General features: G+C 46.3%; 1 protein-coding gene across 1 annotated transcript in view; it reads left to right on the top strand.

Annotated features, from left to right (window-relative positions):
* nek12 (NIMA-related kinase 12) overlaps positions 1-8,106 on the top strand; it is a 17,507-nt gene extending 9,401 nt beyond the window's left edge. Inside the window, exon 4 of the transcript XR_006025979.1 lies at positions 8,096-8,106. The gene's annotated coding sequence lies outside the window, so the exon portion shown is untranslated. The remainder of the gene's footprint in view (positions 1-8,095) is intronic.
* Positions 8,107-8,655: the final 549 nt, after the last annotated feature.

The following is an 8,655-nucleotide window of genomic DNA, read 5'->3' as shown; positions in this document are numbered from 1 at the left end:
TCATAATCTTGAAGTGGAGAGGGACAACACGCAACCCTTACACAGATAATGAAGAGAGTGCCACAGAATAAACCAAACAGAAGGAGAGAGAGAGAGAGAGAGAGAGAGAGAGAGAGAGAGACCGAGAGAGAAAGAGAGACAGAAACCCAATCCTATTTCCTGCAGGCTCTGAAGGGAAATTAATAACACTGGTCCAGTGTAATTTACTGTGGTGCTCCACTTCCTTGCAATCATTTGTCTCTCTCTCTCCTGTCGCCAGTGGTGTGAGCAGTAGCACCTTGACCCGTCCTCAGTTCCTAAGATCCAACTTTTTAAGGAGAAAATGTGATTCATCGTGTGGTTACTGAAATGGATAATCATTGATGATAATTGTTAATAGAGCAAGAAAAGACATCATACATAGTTTTATTGATGTTAAACTGGACATGTTGATGACTTTTGGAGATGCCTACTTAGTTGGAATGTATTAACAAGGCACATGTTATGTAAGGTATGGTTTCTGAGGAATGTGCTGGAGATACTCTCAAGTGCCTCATATGCATTCTGCAGCTGGTGAGTCTTAGTATGTACATTATGCCCAGGTCAGTGAGCTAGTAATAAACATGTGAAGCATCTTAGTGCACCCTCCCAGATGAGTCTACAGTTATGACCACACATGAATCTGCCTCTTCAGAGGACACCAGTCATCTCCCTTCTACAATACAGGTTTGTGATTTTAATCAAGAAAATACAGTAAATTCAGATGGCAGAAGGGGTTCTATAGAATGAATGGATGCTACAACCAGAACACCTACTATCTCCTCCTACCCTAGAAGCAAACACTGCAGAGTGTAACAAATCATAAATAAATAAAGCTAGCGGTGTGTTGCCAGCCTTATAAAGGAGACGAGCAGAGCTGATATATCCAGTAGTGACGTTTAATGGCATCGTAAACCTGACCATTTTTATGGCCCCCTTTGTAGCAGTACTCCTCTAAAACAATTTAAATTATAATTTAGGAGACCATTTCAAAGACACACTGTGGGTTTTTTTTTTACTCTGCCTTGCCTACACAACAGTTATGACTTCACACTCTGAATTTCATGCGTGACTGGTTTTCTTACATGGTCCTCTATACATCTCCCTCAATCTCTAGTCACCTGAAAATAGCCTCTTCCCAACCGGAATGGAAACCCCAAGCTGTGTGGATGTGAAAACCAACCCTGGGGTGCGTTAACAGTTAACCTCCGGTTAGCTGTAATATTTACATCATGCGGTATGCTGCACTATACTCTTTGCAACTGCAGGGTTTTTTTTTTAATAATTGCTTTGCTGTGCGCCTTATCGAACTCAGCCACACTGCCTGCCATGCACTGCTGAGGCCAAATAGGCTTATAGAGATGTATGACAGCCGCCGCTGAAAATGAATCAATTATGAGCATGATTCATGAGGTGTCAGTCTGTAAGGACAATGGCCATTTTCTCAGGTCTATAGACATCACTGCAGCATTAAAGTGCCACCACTCCCCTTCTTTTATCTTTTAATATTTTTGGCAGATTTTTGTCACATGCCATTCAATGAGGTACTTGCTTTGCCTTTCTTATTTTACAAAAAGTATGTCTTCATTCAAGGCAAACAGTAAAAAAAAATCATCATAACCGCATGAAAAATTCCCAGCACCACGTCCTTTCTTGTTACAAGTCAATGCCATTTAAACGTCACAATAAATTCAGTCATCATGACAGAGATGTTAAGAAAACAAGGACTTTCCATCATTGGCTCAAGGATCTTGGACGGAGGCCATTTCATTTTAAAACAGAAACAAAAAAACACAATTTTCTCCAACTCTTCCATATCCATCAACTGGAAAGGGGACTCAGAAATGAGTTAGCGTGAATGCTCGTGACATAGATCTTATTTGTCATCGTCTTCCATTAGCATCTGTGAAATCACACCCAGTGATCTCATGGAGAGCGAACTACCCTCCCCCACCCCCACAAATGGAGTCACGTGGCGGACAGCGAGGACCTTCCCTGTTAGCCTCAGTGAAATGTCATCACCCATAATGAGAAGAGACGTGGCTCAGTGACCCCCGCTCCCTCTGCCCACTTGGATGGCCCACAGCGTCCAGAGCCGAGGAGGCCAGGTGAGGGTGAGGATGATGGACTCTGATGGGGGGAGAAGTGATAGGGTACTTCGGGATAAACAACAATGCCACAGTCACTTAATGTAAAAGCAAATTCGAGGAGGCTTTGATGAAAGTAAATAAATGCCTTGTGTGCTTGCGTGTCACTCGGGAGAGAAGTGGTGCATGTTATGTAGGCCTATTTGATTGGTAGAATTGCTTTTGAGAGGGTTTGTTGTTTGTGTGTACCGGTATGTGTGTGTGTGTGTGTGGTGTGTGTGCAGGGAGGGTAGATGAACATAGAAAAAAAAACAAGACCCCCATCGAGTTATGGCATTTGCACAGAGGGCTTGTTGGAGGAAAGCCAAGTTCAAAACAAGGACACTCAAATACCACTAACCTCTCCACAACAACGAGTCCCGCAACCAGTGCTATCCTTTTGAATGTAGCTGATGACAAACATCATCCCCGCTTGCAAACATGAATACACCCTGAACATACGCACAAAAGAGCATGGCGCTGGGTGCCAACTCGTTCTCTGTTCGGTGTTGATACTGTCTGTTTGTGAGCAGGCACAGGTAGTAACATGATTAGGCAGAGTTGTGTGGAGGCCCAGGGAGAATAGCAGCTCCTATTTTAAAGGGCCCCCCTACTGCTTCAGCTGCTGCCTCACGGGAGAACCTCCCATGGATTTGCCTCTCACAGCAAGGACAGCAGCACACCTCCTGCTGCACACTGGTATTAACGCTCCACCCGTCCTCCCGCAGAAACCAAGCGTTGATCAGCGAGTCACGGCTGCAGAGAGAACTTGCAACGCGTTAATGGAGTTAGCTAGCACTGCCGTGCTAACGAGGGGGACAAAGACACTGTAGTGGTGTGGTTGGTGTTGATTTATCTGCGTGTGAAATCCAATTACCGATTAACGTAAACTGCCTTCAACTCTGGATTCTCATTACAGTCAGGCTCTCTCAGAATAATTGCTGGGCTGGCAGAGTGTCCACAAATGCCCAGGTGCCCGAACCGCTTCCTATGAAATTAAAAAGTCCGTGGACAGTTTTATGGGAAGCAATTTACACAAACAAAGAGGATCAAGGTTGCCTCAGCTCCTCAACAGAGTGCCCTGGAACTAATTAAGAAAGCTCCTTGGTCACGAATAATCTCGCTTTATCCACATGAAAAGGCTCATCTGATTACATATCAAAGCCTCAGTTGGAGCTAGTGCCTGTAAGGCCGCATTCAGTCAGCTTCTGGACGGGTGTTTATATTTAGACTGTTGTTTTCCCACGACGTAAAGACGCAGAGATCAAAGGACTCAGGTGCATATTCCCACAGATGGTATACAAACATCACTCCCACTCAGCCCAAATAGATGTTTGTTGTCATAGCAGGGTGAACAGGCAGTGCTTAATCACCACATTTATGTTACTGTGAGACAGCATTTCATTCACAAGCAAATTTCATTACAACTTGATATGTTATTCATATCCCAAGTACTCCACCCAACAGTAATATGATATTTTTCAGTAACCAAGTTGTAATATGAACCTGTGTCTGTTTTGTAATATCATATAAACTGTGTAGATTGTTTTATAATAGGCCATCTGGTTGTTTGGTAGTGGTGTGTAGGCCTATAAATGGATGTGTCATATGGATGCTCATCTGGCCCATTACTTATCCATCATCACCAGACAACAATTCGGTCAGCGTGCAAGGATGCTCTCATCTCTTGGCAGTGGGATCTCCATTGCTGCTCATCTGTTGTTTACTACCGATGTATACTGTATGACAAACACAAAGGCAAATGGCTCCTTCAGCTCCACTTGAGTGAGGAATATGTACCTCTGTACATCCGTCAGTGAAAACCAACCAAAATCCAGGTGTGCTGTAGTGACTACTCACTCGCGTGGATTTGACATGTGCGTGTCACACGGTGTCTCCTAGAGCGATGAGCACTTCATCACAGACGAAATGTGTGTCAGGCACAACCACACCCCGGTGGGATACCAGATGCACAGAATCTCCCCAGAAGCTCCCTCTTTTGTCACCAGGCAAGCCGTTTGTTACACAGCAGTGACTCCAAAGGCTTTCCGTCACACTGTGCCGAAACTGGAGTAGGCTTCGCGAGACACTTCAGGAACCATCAGGAGCAGCAGGCATGAGCTGCAGGGTGGAGGAAGAAGGAAGAACTGCCATGCTAAACACAGAAGTCAGCAGGAAGACGTCTTCCTGATTACACTGTACAGTGTAAATGATGAATAATTCAAATAAAATAAATTGATCTTTAAATGCAATGAAAGTATGGTGTTTACGACAGCCCTAGAATGATCCCCTTTTCCCAAAGTCTTAGACTTCTGACATCGTTTGAGTCCTTTAAGAATGCATATTCCCTTGTTCTCCCACTCAAGAATTATATTCAGATGAAAAGCCTAACATCAAACCCTGTCTCTCCCCACTGCTAAGAGAACTGTTTGGCATGCATTAAGCGATACAGAAATCTCCCCTCGGAATGATTTTTATTGGACTTCACATTAAGGAAAAATACAATCTTGACCAAAGCAGTTTCGCTGATATGAGATACAGACGGCACAAAAATGCTTCCACAAAGTATTCAATACATTTCCCTCCAGAGCCACGTTAAATTAGATTTTGTCTGGCTGATAGTTTTTTCCCTCTCAAAGCAGTATATTACATTTTTTGCCATTATATTTTTTTTGTCACAGAACAGCCAAGGACATGCTGAGTGAGAGCTTGTGTTCATTGTTTGACACCCTCACGCATCTTTCCTGGGGGGGACGTGTAGGGTGGAGCTGGGTTTGGACCAGCCCACGAAAGTGGCCTTCAAGGTAGACAGCGTGGGAACGTTCCTCAGGAACTTCAGGGAAAAACAACAACAAAAAAGACCTTCTCCTTCTCTTAAGCACAAAGACAGTAAACATCTGCTCAGCAGCACTGGGGAGAAAAAGACAAAGCCGCTCCCTATTCCTCATCCCGTCCTCCCCCTCACAGACGTTTCTCTCTCCCTGCTCAGCCCCATGCTGCGTGGAAGAGCTGACCCTCGGGCTGACTCACCCATGTGCTGAAAGGGAGGGGGAGGGGGAGGGAGGGGGAGGAGGGGGGGGGGGCAGTCAGCCCCCCCGGGAGGGCCGTGTGTCTCCAGTGCCGCGTGGGAAGGTGGAGAGGTTGTTGAGGGCGAGTGGTTTTGTTCACTCCCGTCAGAGGCCCTCTGAAGGAGCGACTAAATAAAGGCCGTGTGTGGCGTTTCTTATTTTATTCCGCCAGCTGAGATGCACTGAATACACAGGTGCATAAGCCTGCAATCCAGACACCAGAGAATGGAGACCTATGGCACCTCTGTGGGGTAGGCCTCAGGGCTACAAATAGATATTAGATAAGCCTCCCACCACCCACCCGGAGAATGGCGGCTAATTTATGTTATGGCAGGGCAGCGCGGTATCTACAGCTCGGAGAGGCGAGGCAGTCACTCTGCCTTAGCTGATATCAACCAATATATAAGACACGAAATAAACACACCGGTCTATCTATGTGCCCAGGCGCAAGAGGCCTTTTTTCTATCCATAGGAGTCTGCTGCAGTCAGTTTCAGATGCAGGGCCATCGCTCTTTGTCAGCGGATGCCATAAAAGCCCGGAGGCTTGGAGAATGGCGGGGTGGCCCATTTGATTGATGCCCCTCTCCGAGATGAATCAGGATGGAGTCCAGAGCCGGTAATGATCTACTGCCTCCTTAGATCCTCATTTCCCGGCTCTCTCAGTCCCTGTCCGTCAGACGGGCAGTGGGCACGGCGCCCAGCCTTCAGCCTGACACGCCATTACTTTGAGCCGCTCGAGCCGCACCGCCGGGGGGAAAAAAAAGAGGGAAAAATGACAGTGGCCATGTTTCTGAAGTTCCCAAGCTGGAGTCTTAACAACCTCCAATTCCGCCTGCACCGCTTACTTTTTTGTAAGTGGCACCTCACCTGTATGGGAGTAATGACTGTGGAGCACGGAGAGAGACCGAGAGGGAGGAGGATCGCTTGGGAGTTGGCGCTCCAGTGAGGGTCGGGGTCGAGTTGACTCGGAAACAGATGGAGCTTCTGGGACGTGTGTGTGGGGGAGAGCGTGCGAGTGTCGTCAGGTGGACGCAGCTGCAGCAGGTGCCGGTGAAAGAGTCAGTCAGCTGTGACTTGATTGGAGTTTTCGTTGGCTTGTTAGCTTCCGGCAGAGTGCCATCCACCAACACACAACATCAACAACAAGTCAGTGGCATGGGAGAGGACTTAGGCAAGCGGATCAGGTGGCTTTGAAAGCAAAAAAAAGACAAAAGAAAAGAAAAAGCCTCATCCTAAACCGAAACCTGAGCAGACTCTGAATCCTACAGGTCAAAATAGGGCACTTAAAACATGACTCCTATGCCCCAGCCGTGGCATGACTGGTTGGGGCACCTCGACCGTATACCGGCAACCCGGATTCCCGTCCTGTGGTCCTTTCCAGATCCCACCCCGACTCTCTCTCCCATTTGCTTCCTGTCATTCTCCACTGTCCTATCTCATTAAAAGGCATAAAAAGCCCAAAAAATATACTTAAAAAAAAACATGACTCCTAGTGTTCCTCACTTACTGTGCACATGGCAAGGTGCTTGTCATCTTGGAGGAATTCCAAACGCTGTGATGCACTCAAGACATAATACTGAGAAGCAGTGGTCATCATTAAGGAGAAGAGTGTGTTTGTTCAAATCATTGACACATTAGCAGAGATCCTCGAGGCAACAGGTTTAGCTCCAGTGTGTTGGGGCTCGATGTACTTTTGAGCACATTTAATTAATTTGTTGTTTTACACCGCATTAGGGGACGGGGTGACAAATGATTTAACAAGCTGCTCGGGAGCCTTTAATTACAACTGCAATTAGAGATGTACTGACGAGGAGAGGGGGAGCTCTTCCTTCTTGCTGGGTGACAGAACAGGCGACAGATCGAGTGCCGTGCTTGGCTGCAGGGAAATCTGTCACGAATGCAACTCTGCTGCAGCCTTTAAGCTAGTCATCCCTGAACCCAACTGTAAGGCTCTCACGTAAATCATGTCTTATAAAGCAGCTGGGGTGCATTCTGTGTCCGAAAGGAGTAGTTGTTTGTGCTTATATACAGTATATGCACACATTTTCACAGAACAACAAAAACTAGGCTGCCAACTGTTTAGTGTATGTAAACATTAATTTGCCCAGTGAACTCTGATGAGTGCACACATTCTTTATGCTATTTTCATTTATGTATCCCCCGCCACCCCACTGCATGAAAACAGCAAAACAACAATAACAACGAAAACAACAAAAATAGCACAGAAGCAAGTTGATGTACTGAGATGGGACAATTTCGAGAGGATCCTTTTGGGTAATTAGCGTGATTTGGAATTGTGTCATTTTAGGCTCTAACGCTGCCGCAAACATTGTGACTCAAAGAGCTGATAGACACAGACACACAGTTCACTGTGCTTTATATGCTGTGCACAGAAAATCCAAGGCCACTACACATTATATCTCACGTTTATTTTCAGAGTAAGCCATCGCCGGTGCTAGCAGCGTGTGGGGGATTACATTAGTGCATGTAGGCTGTGTTTCATTAAGCCAATAATTAAGTCTTCTGACGACAGCATTTACAGTTCGGCGTTAACTAAGCATCTCTCACAGGAATTGTGGGCTCTGCACACGAATGAGATGGAAATGCAATTTCTTGGCTTCCTTCTCCATCAGCATTTTTTGTTTGTTTTTCTTTTGGTTCCAGCACATGTCGATATTTCAATTTTCTGACTTTACTGTGCCTGGTGGAGTCGGTGAAGCAATTAAAGAGACTGTCTCTTTTCTGAAGAGAAGATGTGAATGCGGGGAGTTTGCGGTGATTTCCGTGCCTTGGTGTGGTGACAGAGATAAGAACCATTACAGCAGAAGGGCGTAATTACAGTACACCACACAACCCCGAATGGCTGGCAAGAGGGAGGGAGAGAGATGGGAAGACAGAGAGAGAGAAAGATAGAAAAGAGGTGGGAGGAAGGAAGCTCAGAATGAAGCCTGGTGAGATGCTCAGTCAGACGTTAGTCAACCGCTACCCTGACATTTCATTTCTCTGCACTGATTAAAAAAGAAGAGAAATACATTAAAACACAGCCTGAATACAGGAAAGCATGTTCGCAAAAGCATTTTTTAATACATTTTCCTTTTAACCTTCAGCGTAACCGGAATGTTAGATCTGCTTCTTTCACGGCATGGTTCTAGCTTCGGGTGAAATACTGATTCCTCCCCTCAGCTTTCACACACCCATCTGCTGAAGCATTTTGCCCCAGACCTCATGCTCTGGCACGTCAGCCTGCCCCGGCATCATACCAGGCCAACAATGACAGCTGATGGGTGCGGGCATTGCCCCTTTCGTGTGACTGCAGGCAGTGGATGGCCTGCCAGTCCACCAGGGCTGCTCGGTGGTGCACAGTGCAGGGCACAATGCACACGCTCCCCAACTCTCCTCCACATGCACTGCAATCTGTCTCAAGGTGCACCACGCTGGAGCAG

This window comes from Alosa sapidissima, chromosome 20, assembly GCF_018492685.1.
Source record: "Alosa sapidissima isolate fAloSap1 chromosome 20, fAloSap1.pri, whole genome shotgun sequence".
Taxonomy (NCBI): domain Eukaryota; kingdom Metazoa; phylum Chordata; class Actinopteri; order Clupeiformes; family Clupeidae; genus Alosa; species Alosa sapidissima.
The sequence above is the reverse complement of the archived record's forward strand: the minus strand, read 5'-3'. Positions and strand labels throughout refer to the sequence as shown.